The following is a 13,694-nucleotide window of genomic DNA, read 5'->3' on the forward strand; positions in this document are numbered from 1 at the left end:
ACTGGTCCTCCTAGAGCAACTGCTGCCCACGAACGGCAATTATACCTGGTACACGCACTGTATCGTCCCCGGCACATAGATCGCCCGGTTGCTCGTTCGGCTCGGCTCGGTGGCCGGTAACACTAATACGAGAGCCGGCTTGCGTAACTCGCGCTTTCACCCCCTTCCATTCTCTATTTCCACCCCTCGGCGTAGCACACCAACATCGGCCATCGATACCGTCGACCGACGATCGCCACCACCGGCACCACCACCACTGCCGCTGCCGCCCCTTGATTGCCTCATTGGATCGCATTATGTCGCCGCCATTATCATAATTCAGGGATTTTTCACGGCCGTCCCGCAGAGCACGGGCTTTGGCTCCAGGCCCGATTGCCACACGGAGAGGGACACGCGTCGATCGATCGAACGGTTCGAGCTCGGTGCACCTCTCACCCCCTCCCTTCTACGAGACCCCTCGTCGTCCTACGTCTTTTCCTTTTCTTCCGTCCTATCAAAAGAAATCGGACTCTGAAAATCATTGCTTCCCGATAGTTCAGATTTTCTGGCTTGACCATTTTTATACTTTCCTAAAGAACGTTTTCCCCTTTTAGCTCTGGCTATGGGGGAACCGATCTTAAGTACTTGAAATAATATCATAAAGTTATCCGTTCGATCGAATGATACGTAAGTACGTATGCATTTGGAAAGAAGGAAGAGAAAAAGATGAGAACGAATCGAAATGTTTTCTTTCTTCGTCCGTTAGAGTTAGGTTAACGTTAAAGGCGCTAGAGAGGGGTAACGTGGTATAATATGATAATAACGCCCACCGCACGGCCAGATAGGTATAATTGTCGAGCATAATTCAGGGCGGAGCGAGCTGGACGTCGGTGATGTACGTCTTGGTAAAGCAGCTCCGGGACTACGGCGTAGACCATACCCATACGGGGGTTTACTGCACCACCACTATCACCATCATCGCCACCACTACCACTACCACCACCACCACCACCACCACCACCACCACCACCACTACTACTACTACCATTTTCATCGTCGTAGCTTGACTACTCGTCCGCGAGTAGGAAACGCTACGAGAGGAAAGAGCTTGTACGGCTTTCCTTAATTTATTGATATAATCAGCTCAGCTTTGTTAAACACGCATAATAAGGCTGCCGTACTGCCGGGGAAGGGGGTCGAGTGAGTAATCCATGCCTCGCCGATGAAAGTAGTCTTAATTGGACTACGAATGTCACGAGTTCAAGATTCACGCGCGCGTAAGAACCTCCACGAGCGACGTCGTCCAGCAGTTCTACCTTTGAATCTAAATTTAGCTTTACGTCGACCCGATCTCGTCGTGTACGTTTTTTGCACGTGGCACGGTTTACTCGGTTGACTTAAGGCAACAGAAGATACTTACCTACATATTTTCGATCAAACGAAAAACGGAGGTTGCTTTTTTCTCGACGTCGAATTTCTGAAAGAAAAAGAACAAAAAGAAAAGAGGGAAACAAAAAGAATGACGAGAAGTATCTAAGAAATCTCTCTGTACGAAATTAAGGAAGAATAAACAAATCGCTTCGTAATTACAAAAAGCGAAAGAGCCAAGAAAAAAGAAGAACTTGTAGAGTTATCTATCTGTCTATCTATCTATCTGTCTGTCTACGTACATATGTATCTATCTACCTGGCGATTTTCACGAACGCGTGAATTCAAAGCGATCTCTCTCGTCCCATAGACGATAAATCATGACGGAACGATGGACGAGAAAGTACAGGAGGAAAGAGCATTTTTTTCGACACGGTGACTCGGTTTACCCGCTGAAGTTTGGTAACACGCCGCAGAGAAGCAGAAAACGATCGGAGAGGGCGAGGAGAAAGGAGGAGGAAGAAGAGGAGGACGAATGCAGTAGAGTATGACGGTGATGTTGTTGTTGTTGTTGGTGGTGGTAGTGGTGGTGGTGGTGATGGTGGTGGTGGTGGTGGTGGCGATAGTAGAGAAAGGGTGCAGAGGACGAGGCCGAGGTAATCACTTGGTGATGTAGTTCCTGCGAAGCGAGGTGGAGAGCCTCAACGAGAGAGATCGTGCATGGTCGTTGGAGAGCGAAGAAGAGAGACGGAGAGAGAGAGAGAGAGAGAGAGAGAGAGAGGGATAGAAATATAGGTATCGGAGCGCAGCGCGCACAAGCATCGCCACCGACAGCTGTATACACCGAGGCGCACTCGGTGCGAGTATTAGAGCGATTGACTGCCGGACGTAACCCGTACGTGCTGGCCGGTAACACGTGTAACATACTGCCGCCATGTATCTCCCTCTCCCGTTCACGTGTTTATGGGGAATCGAGGTCGCTCGCCGTCGCGTCGCGTTCGCACATCCCGAAGACAGGATCGCTCTCTCGCGCGTCCTCCAAATCTCTAACTCTCTCGTATGCACAGACCTATATCGTATGCATCCTCACATATCCCTATATATCCCTATATCCTACCCTATATTGTCCTATATCGTGTCTCTTGTAGATATAGATGGGTGGCAATCGATTCTATACGATGGATGAACGACCGTGACGTCGATAGGACTGATGAATGATCCAAGTATTTATATACAGCTATTTGCAGTTCCATATTAAATATACGTATATATATATGTGTGTGTATATTCTTCGGTTATCGTAATATGTACATTATTCGTTTAATTAATAACATAAAGATTCATCACGGCATATTATTATTACTTGAAAAATTACGACATCTAAAATTGATCGATCGGTAGTAAGGATAGGAAGGCCGAGAGGGTAGCAAACGAGGAGTATATCTAGCTAAGGTGGTTTATAGAGATGCGACAAAAATGTAAATGCGATATCGTCTAGGATTCCGCGGTATAAATCTCGCGTTAATGTGTGGAACGAGCAACGCGGCGTTGGCTACGGTAACAGTTGGAAGACCAGCGGAGAAAGAAACGAGGAATGGGAGAAGAGAAAAGGAAGGAGGAGAGAAAAGAGAAAGAGCAAAGGAAGAGACTCGGTTGTGGCGTTCATTAGGAATCCTCTGCGTCTCCCTCCACCGACGAGGACGTGCTACCACCCTAGTGTGCCGAATCAGAGCAAAGGAGAGAAAGTGGAAGGAGCACGAAAAGGGAGGAAGAAGAGAAAGAGATGGAGGAGGAAGAGGAAGAAGAGGAGGAGGAGGAGGAGGAGGAGGAGGAGGAGGAGGAGGAGGAGGAGGAGGAGGAGGAAGAGGAAGAGAAGGAGGAGGAGAAGGGTAAGGAGAGAAAGAAGGGAGGCTGTCGGTGAGGGTGGCGGGGGCTGGAAGGGTGAGGGTGCCGCGATAGATCACGCGGGCGGCAGCGCTCCTTCGAAAAACATCCATAAAACGCAGTAGGGCGGACTCAGCGACAATAAACTCTACATATAAATCTTGTCCTGTGACGCCGTGATACGCTGATGGCGAGCACGATAATCTCCGAGAATGCGGGCCCTCTTCTTCTCTCTCTTCTTCTTCTTCTTCTTCTTCTTCTTCTTCTTCTCTCTCTCTCCTCCTCCTCCTCCTACTCTTCCACTTCCTTCCACTATACTCTTCGCTTCTCCAAATCTCTCCTCCCACCTCCTACGATTCTACCTCCTCCTCCTCCTCAGTCTTTCGATTCGCATCTTCGTTTCTGGGCGCACGCATCATTCTCTCTCTCTCTCTCTCTCTCTCTCTCTCTCTCTCTCTTTCTTTCCTCTTTTTCAATATATACGACGATAGCATTTGCATTGCCAAAACGGCAGCTTGTGTGTGACAGAACGCGACGCTACGAAATTTTCAGCAAGGTACTAGAGAGAATAGGAGAGAGAGAGAGAGAGAGAGAGAGATATCTAGGTCCTTCGTTCCACAACCAACGAAAATGTCCGGCATTTAGTTTTAATACTCGCTTTTCTCCACGTTCGACATATAAATCTTTTCGTATAAATTTTCTTGTAGAATCAAGAAGGGGACAAAAAGATTTGACCTTTATCGGTTTAATATCTTCGCTAAAGAGGCCAAGAAGAAGGTTTCGAGGTTTATCGGGAAAGAGAGATAGACAAAAGGAGAAAGAGAAAGAGAAAGAGAGAAGAAAAAAACGCATAGGCCAGCGAGAACTATCGACCCTTTCGAGGATCGTCACCCAGTCGAAGGGTCGGTCTTAACGATCGAAAGATTTGGCCGATGGGCCGAAGAGCGCGACGCGAAGGAGTTCACGTAAGGAGAACAAAGGAAGGGCGATTAATCTCGTTTCACCGCGGCCAACTCGAAATCGAAGTCGTTTAGGCCGAAGAAGCGCGTGGCCTGTGCGAATGTAGCCCGGAATTAAAGTCTCAGACCCAGCAGCCCTCCGCCTTTACTTCCCTACCATGGTTCCTATCTATCTCCATCCCTTTCTCTCTCTTCCTTCAGTGATTCCACCTTCGTCCACCCACCTCCTGGGGTCCCTTCGTTCTCCTCCCTTCACCCTTCTCTCTGCCACGTCTCACCGTATCTACGACCGTAATTCACCGCCCCGTGCCTCGCTCCCTAAATGCTTCTAACTCCTATTCCTTCGGCGGGAGGATCGAACAATGGCGCGTGAAATTTCAACTTTGAGCCTCCTCCAAGGCGCGCTCTCGATCCTCGAGCAGCCAAGCAGGCAAGCAAGCAAGCAAGCAAGCAAGCAAGCAGCAAACGAACAGGCAGGCAGCATCCCTTTCTCCCCTCCCCTTTCTCTCTCTCTCTCTCTTCATCTTGCCCCTTCAGTCCCACCACCTTACACCACCTTCTTCGCCCCATCGCGGGATCTCTCACTCGCGTAATTTAATTATTCACTCGAGAGCCAAACTCACCGGATCTTGGCCGACTACCATTCGTCTGCTTGCGTTTCTTGCGTTTCTGAGCCCGTTAACTATCCTCTTCCTTTTCCCCCCTTCCCCCGTTAGCTCTCCCATCCCTTCACTCTCCCCAAACCATCCTCCACTAGTTCTCTACTGATTCTGAATCCCGTAGAAGGAGCCGAGAGATTCCGAAAAAGTGCATGAGACAAACGAGCCAGACACTTCCTCCCTTTTGCGTCTGATATCTCTACTACCGCCACTTGCCGACGAGTCGCGTAAATCTTTCTCCTTGCAACGGCGGCGCTGTTTAGTCGCAAGAACAGCTTCACCGAACCTAACGGAGACGGATGCACCACCGAGCATTCCCGTTCCCCTCACCCTCACCCCATCCCCGAGTTCTCGCGCCTTTTTCCATATTTTTCTGCGATCGATAGATACTTTCAATAGAAATAGAACATTAACGATATAAAATGGATGTAAATAATATGGATGTAAATAACATCATACCTTACGATTCCCAATCGAAATAGATGAAATGATTCGTAATGAATTTTTCGTACATCTTACGAAGAAATGATTAATGAATAAAAACGAAGTAAATACTTTCTTGACTCTTCTTTCTTTCTTCCTTTTTTTTTCTTCTTTTAACGATTCTTAACAAATTATTTGCAAAGACGAAAAGATGAGCCGAAATAGCTTTCAAGACGTTTTTTGATCGTTCCCGATGCCTCGAGTTAGGCCTACTCCTTTCATCGACACATCTTCAGAATGTCGCGAGTCTGGCGCTTCCTCCTCACGGTAACGTCGATAATCGCTTCGGCGTCGGCGGTTAAGACAAGATGGATTTGTCACGCATCGCTGTCGTTTAGTCGATAAAGTGACGAGAGCCAGCCGGTGGCACGAAGTGCTAACTAGACAGAGCGGCACTCAATTATTACCGTCAGACCTCGTGTAGTTTAACTCATCTACCCCGTTCCTACGAGATCTCCTCCTCCCTCCTATACAGCTCTACCTTCCCCTCAACTAAACACTTTACGAGCAGCTTGCCTACACGTCGTACGCGATCAGTGTCGTCCTTGCAACGCCTCTTATCGAAAATGGCAGCCCGTTAACGCCGTACACGCTGTCGGCTGTTCTCTCTCTCTCTCTCTCTCTCTCTCTCTCTTTCTCCATCTGGATCTTCCTCCGACTTTCTCTCTTTCTCTTTCTCTCCTATGTGCTCGATACAACGTGCATACCAGCTAAGGCATCTTCTAACACAACGTGTCGTAAGAAGAAAGCAGCATCGATTGCTGACACAGGAACACCGATTAAAGCTCCGATGAAGTGGATCGAGAAGTTGACTAAGACCCGAATCATCGTACCTAGTCTTCTTCCATACCCGAGTCACTGATTCCCAGGAGAGAATTTTTCAAAGAAGTCTGGACGCGACTTCCTCTTGTCGAACTTCCTCTTTATTTCCTCGCGCTGTGCATCGAGACGCGAAAGTATCTCAAACATTTTTCGAGGTTGCACAATGCGAAACAAATTCGTTGCCTGTACGGGAAGCACGCGGATGATGTAACACCGCGAAGATTTCTCCGAGGAATTCGCCGCTCTGCCTGGACTCGTCGATTTGGATGAAGAGTGTGGAGAAGCAACCTCTAGCCTTCTCTCTCTCTCTCTCTCTCTCTCTTTCTTTCTTTCTCGCTCTTTCTACCCCCGATCATCCATCCCATCGACTATTTTCTTTCGTTCGCCATTCGCAAGAGTCTCCTGATACACGCCGTTCATCGCGGGATCATGCAAAGAAAATTGGATAGAGAACTCCCGTCGAGATCGTTCGGTACTCCCTGGAATTTCGTCGATCGTTTTTGTAAGATCTATCCCTTCTCTCTGTATATATCGACTTTTTCATCAAAAGTTTCACGCGAACGTTTGCCTAATGGAAATCTTATTTTTCCGTACGAAGTATTATTAACATCTGAAAATTTATTGATCTTATTCAAACTGTTCCTTTAACTAAAATTATTCGTACTTATTATATTCCTTAAATCGAAATAAACACTTCATTCCGTTTATTCCGCTTAAGACGGAAAATGAAAATGGCGCGATAGACGGTAGGCACTTCTTCAAGGAACAATAGTAATGCTGGCAACGAACCTGAATAACGTAGTAACGATAACGGCCTCGGAAGGAAGGTTTTTGCGTGCAAAGATATCTTAACAAAACTCTCGCCGGCGTCGTGCAACGTTTATGAACGAAATTTGCATACGTACCTACGGATTCCCCGTGCTTAGCTTTAATCCATTCGGGAATTTAATTCTTCGAATACACGCGCGGAACGTACATTTTGTTACGCCTCTTCTCGCCACTGGCAATTACCACCAGCCGCGCTTTTAGTCCGCGCGACGTACGTTCCAGGTTTGCTTCGAGACAACGAGACAATCAATAAACAACACGTGTAGATAACAATCGCGGGATAGAAACCCCTCTATTTTCCCGGGGATGGCCGACTATAATTGCCGTACGTGTTTCGCCGAACTTCGTTTCCGTCCGTGTCTACCCCTTTTCTAAAGCTCATCCCCCAACCCCCTTCTCTCTCCCACTCTATACCCGAGTGAAAAATGTGGGCGAGAATGAAGTGCCGGAATGTAGACCTCGCGTTTTCTAAATTCATCCGAACAAACGGGTAAAAGGCGTAATTAATGCATTGATAATTGTCGGGAAAAAGTTTTTCTGCCTGATAAATATTCATCCCTTTAGTCTCTCCCTCTCTCTCTCTCTCTCTCTGTCTCTCTAACCATCTTTCTCTCTTTTACCCTCGGTGGCGTAAATTCGACGTTCCGCAAGATACAGAAAATATATATCTCGGGTAAAAGCGTGGACAGAGGCATGTCGTTCCCGATAAACCGCTTTCGAAAGAATCCTAATAAGAAGTGCACTTGCTCGGCCATAAAATAGCGAGCCTTTCTCTTCGACGAAGAAGCAAAGTGTATTTCTCCTCTGGCAGCAAAGTCCTGGCTCCTTCTAAAACCGAAACACCAGAGAAACGACTACGCCACGGTCCTTTCCATACTACTACTATCAGTATTACTACTACTACTATTACTACTACTACTACGACGAGGAAGGAGATTTCTTTCTAAAGGAGAACGAGAGAGAAACGTGGAAAGAGGGGAAAGAGAGTAAAAGAGTAGAAGAGTAAGAGAAAGAGAAATAGAGAAAACGGTGAAGAGAACGGTGCCTGAGAATAAAGAGTGCGCGGATTAAGAATGCTTCCACGGAGACGAGTTATAGTCGCTTCCTTCCCGTAGTTGGAATTAATCGGCCATTCCGGAGGCGATGCATTAACAGAGACAGAGGGCGCACTGCCATTCTAAACCCCCGTTCATCCCCACCGGCCAGCCCTCTCTCACTCGACTCGCTTCTTTTATTTCAGACTCATTCACTTCGATACCCACGATCGTTGACAATAAAATTTCCATCCTGACGTTTCGGTGCTCCTATCGCCGAAAAGGTTTGCTGAGTCGTTATTTATTCATCGACACGCTCGGCTTATAAACTCCCAACGCGCGTGTTCACGTAAAGTAGAACTCCGTTTTCTCGATGATCGTAACCCTCTCTTTCTCTCTCTCTCTCTCTCTTTCTACTCAGATGCAAACTTTCTGCGAAGATCAAAATTCATATTTCCAAAGAGAAATTATAATTTTTTGTTGATATCAGAAATAATGCCTTCGAATGAAACATCCTTTAAGATTTTTCTCGAAATAACACGTGTGTCTCCGTGACAATTTATATTTGAGATTCGATTATTCCTCGAACGTCGAAGGCTTTCTTTTATCTCGTTATTACATACCTATTGTAATAACGATGATGCTTATAATTTCATTATTTGAATGAAATTTTGTTTCTCTATAGAGAGGGAGAAAGAGAGAGAGAGAGAGAGAGAGAGAGAGAGAGAGAGAGAGAGAGGATGACAAAATAAATATATAAAACTAGTTCTCCGCGCAAGCGTTGATCTCGTCGGACGTATGAAAACGAGCGATGTTTGAAGAGCAATGGTAATATAAGTTAAAATTCCAAATTAATAACGATTCGAAAGCGTTTCGGTTTTATATCATTTAATTTATTGGTAGAATCTACACTGCCCTACCTGCCAATCACCGATTTTTGATCAAATTAAACTACTACGCTTGACCCGATACGAATGCGAATGACAGCTATGCACCAACATCGATGAGTTAAAGTAATTAGTAGCTCTTCATACAAGATACAATTGACCTCGATCGTTCTGACCAAATAGAAAAATCATTTTTTCAAAAAATTAAATCGTCTCATTGACGGTACGCGATTGAAACGCGGGATTCCAAATTAAAATTGAAAACGATCTGAATATATGTTAAGAGCGTAGAATGCTTGTTGAAAGTTAGTAAAGAAGGAAAGAAAAAAAGAAAAAGAAAAAGAAAAAGGAAAAGAGAAAGAGAGAGAGAGAGAGAGAGGAAGAAGAAGAGAGTAAGCTGGTCGTTAGGAAACGGCAGAGAACTCGCAATACGAAATTTTGATACGTGCCGTGCATTTTGCCTCTATCTCGCGAAAGCGCATCTCTCTCTCTCTCTCTCTCTCTCTCTCTCTCTTACTCTCACCATCGCCAATGGAATCGTTTAAACGCGTGCTGTCTGTAGATGCTCCATAGTTCGTACACTACTAACGTACTATACGTATGCACGTATATACGCAACGTGGGAGAACAGCCGAGGATCGCATACAAATACCAAGAGAAACCTCAAAACTTAGTGTCGGCTAATTACAATCTTGACTTCACCCATGAGCTTCATAACAGGTAACGGCTTCAGCCGTACCTACCTACCTACCTACCTACCTACCTGCCTTACCAACTTTTTGGCTTATTGTCCTTACGTACTGGCCACAGGGGATATACTCGAAACTATCTAAAAGCCGCGGGTTTTACACCTATGCACGAGGAAATCCGAAAGGTACGATTCAAAAACGCCGACCTTCCACGGGAAAATACTTTGGAACTTCATTTATAATTTCTCTGAGTCAGCAGCGATGGAAGGCGGCCGTTCGTAGAGGCACTCTATAAAAGTAGACGTTTAAATTGACTTGGTAAAAGTCGTAAATGTAAAAATCACTGAAATGAAATGCGATGAAAATTTTTCAGATAAAGATAAACGCGTCGTGTATATATACATATATGTATGTACGTATGTGTGTATGTATATACGTGTACTTGGATATTTTTATACGAGAAAAATACGGAAATAAAACGTTTGATCGTTTTAAAAATATATCCCTTATCACGTAAAGAATCGTAAATGAATCAAACCGAAAGTGGTTACGGTATATATATGCAAAGGATTATTATTTTATACGAAGAAAAAAGATCTGGAAGAATGTGTTTAATTGGAAAACAATATGAGCAGAGACGTATCGTCGATGATTGATCGATTCGATCGAGAAAGAAGGAAAGAAAAAATATCCGAAAGAACAAAAAGAAGAAAAAAAGAAAAGAAAAGAAAAGAAAAGAGAAGAAAGAAACGATACCCGCGAGGCCCAACGAAAACGCTCGATTCGTATTCTTCCTATTCTTTCTCTTTCTTCTTTCAACGTCGCTCGGAAAGGAAAGCGTAGGAGAATTTTGTCGTACGAGAGCGCTTGCGCGACTTCGAGTAGCTTCTGTCCAAGAGAGAAGACGAGACAGGAGGCTGACGGGACAGGCGGTCCACTTAAAATCGATACCGGGGTGCAGCCGTCTCCGTGGGGTGCAATTCCCATGCAAATGAATTGCACCGACACTGGCGCTGCGCGGCGGGAGGGATTGATTTTTCTAAAGTTTCGAGCCGCTGCGCCAGCGAGTCTTTCCTTGCAAACCAAGATTTTTCCGAGTAGCAACGAGCATTTCTATCTTTCTCCTTCTACGTGAAATCAAGATCGTCTTCTCTCTCTCTCTCTCTCTCTTTCTTTTCTATTTCTGTTTCTGTCTCTCTGTCTCCATATACTTTTTTTTACTTTCTATTTATTCTTATCACGAAGAGAGTGTCTCATATACGTAATAATAATTCTGCTAAATTTTCCGAGTTAATAATTACGATCGGGTTTAACGTTTCTAAATTGAATTTACTTACTTACTTACTTTACCTTTCCGATATTAATACGAACTACAAATTACGAGTACGATAATATCTACAATTTCCTTATCGTATCTTTGACATTTAAAAGGTAAGTCAATCATTTCTCCATCAACGCTCGTTGAGAAATTACCACGTAATAATTCTCCACCTTGCCTGACAGATTTTCAAAGAAAACGAACTCGATATAAGCTTGTTTATTATTTTTCTTTTCCTTTTTCTTTTCTTTCTTTTTTTTTCTTTTTTTAATACTCTGACGCTAACGCTTGTGCAACTAGTCAAAGAAAAACGATACTTGGCCATCGGCGAAAATTTTTTCGCTTGGCAAGCTCTTCCTGTTTCGTGTCTGTACCGACGTAATGACTTACATAAGATGACAGAACGATAGTTAGCCGATGTATCGTCGTCGCGAGAACGCAGAACGTATACACGTCTGAGTGCGTTAATACCTATATCTATTATATATCTGTATAGTATATATACGTGTATTAACATTTGTAGCTGTTTTCACGCACACATGGACGATTAGGACGCATCGAGGGTCGCTTATGGCACATGCTCGGCTTGTTTCGCACCTCTTGCTGCAACTGAGAGAGAGAGAGAGAGAGAAAGAGAGAGAGAGAGAGAAGTGAGCGGGGGGAAACATAGAGAGAGAGAGAGAGAGAGAGAGGACAGCCACGCGGCATTATTATTCCGAGTGATGATTATACGCGCAACCACGGCTGTACTAATTATCCGGGCCATGATGGATCGTTTCCGTACGGAAGGCATGCACCCGAACAATACTTAGTTATTTCCATTAAGGGCTCGATGCGGTACGGAGATCGTAACACACCAAGGCGTAACTGTAATTAATCACTCTCCTATTAGCGGGCAAGCTTCGTTTAAGACGAGACAAGCGTTCCGAGATTCGTGGAGATGCGTCGATCTTCTCGGAAGCTCGACGTTTGTCGACTACGACATCAACGACTAAGAGGAGGAAAAGGAGAACTACGAACGAAGGTTTTACTACGTCCTCTACAATCGACGATTCAGCTCGACGTACTCCGTAATTCTAGACTTCTTTGTTGGCATGGCTCGAAGTGCCCTCGAGAAACCAGTGATTGATACCTCGCACTTGCGCCCGTCGCTCATCCTGCTGACAATGTCCCTGCTAAATCCGTTATCACGCTTATTTTTAACGATTGACGAAGTAGCCGAGTGATCCTTCGATACTTGTATGAATTTAAAATATAATATATGTATATATAGATATTTTATATATAAAGGGTATCTAAAAAACTCATACTACGTATTATTGAGGTCAAATAGATGAAAAAAGTTCATGTAAACTTTAAGTTCATATAAATGGAAAATGCTATATTTAAAAGATATATGCTTTTAAAGATATTTATAATTTATTATGGCAGTTATAAGAAATGTTCGAAAATTCCTTCCTCTGCAAGAATGCAGAGTACCATTCGTCGAATTAATGATCGTCGAATTCTTTCGAATATTCCAACTGTATTGGAAATAATAGTAAATGCATTTCGAATATACTCTCCAAGTTTATCTTTTGTAAACAATAATTGTCATTGTCAATTATGTATAGATAAAAAAAAAAGAGAATTGTAATACGAAAAGAAAAAATGAAACGAAAGAGTTCGATCATTAATATATCTTTATAAATCATAAATATCTCTAAAAGCATATTTCTTTTCAATAAAGCATTTTTGGGTATAAGTTTGTATGTTCATCTATCTGACTTCAGTAATATACGTAATATTACTGACCCAACCTTTCTGAACACCCTATATATATTTATAAAATACAATGAAATTATATAGGAGAAATGACCGATAAGAATAACATCGTTTACGTCCGGTAAAAAAAGGAAATCTAAATAGGTAATAAAATTAATAAGCATTCTCGTTTTCTTTCACGAGCGCGTTAATATAAAATAACCAGTAATTACATAAACGCTTTGGTAACTTTAATAAACCACGCAAATATAATGCCATTTGTGCTCGGCGAATGGTTTTATGTTTCTAATCTCTGTCTAATCTTTATTCCTCGCGGTATCGCGCAAGCGGTATAGAGCTTAGCGACCATTAAGAAGGCAACGTTGATGGTTGCCTGTCTATTTAGAGGCCTCGGGATATTTGCTTCCTATGGTCAAACAACCTATACGTGTAGACAAACGCGAGTACGTTGAAACGTCTGTCGAGGGAAATTACACGAACCGGGCACGTTGTTGGTTATTGCTTGGCAACTGTTAGATTCACGCCAGCACGCATACTAGACTGGGGAAAAAAAAAGGTTAACGCGAGAGGTACAATCATGTAGTACGAACGAGTATCCACCGATAAAACGCGTTTCATTGTTATCGTCTCGTTCTAGACGACGAAGATCCTAACCAGAATCAGAATTGTCAATAAAAACACATCGACGCGACGTGTGTGACAAGTCCGACATGTACTGAAAAAAAAATGTTCTCTCAATAAACGTAAATACGTATGTATTCTGTATTGTATCACAGAGATGTTTAATTAATATCGAATCTTTTCTTCCTTTTTGACCTCCCCATTCTCTCCCCCTCCACCTCCTCCTCCTCCTCCTCCTCCTCCTCCTCCTCCTCCTTCCCGGAACTAAAGCAAACCGTACAAATTCTATTATTAAATTCACTATGAAATATATCTATAAAGAATAAATCACGGTTAGTTTGAGACAAAACGTGTGACCTATTTTTAAGATAAAATAAATATCCTCGGGGATAGATTAAT

The 13,694-nt window shown here is 43.8% G+C and overlaps 1 long non-coding RNA gene across 1 annotated transcript in view; it reads right to left on the reverse strand.

The window, feature by feature from the left end:
* Positions 1-1,194: 1,194 nt before the first annotated feature.
* The window catches only part of LOC127071634 (uncharacterized), a 103,631-nt gene continuing 91,131 nt past the window's right edge, over positions 1,195-13,694 (reverse strand). Inside the window, exon 3 of the long non-coding RNA XR_007785161.1 lies at positions 1,195-1,456. This is a non-coding gene — a long non-coding RNA (uncharacterized LOC127071634). The remainder of the gene's footprint in view (positions 1,457-13,694) is intronic.

Source organism: Vespula vulgaris, chromosome 22 (genome assembly GCF_905475345.1).
Source record: "Vespula vulgaris chromosome 22, iyVesVulg1.1, whole genome shotgun sequence".
Taxonomy (NCBI): Eukaryota; Metazoa; Arthropoda; class Insecta; order Hymenoptera; family Vespidae; genus Vespula; species Vespula vulgaris.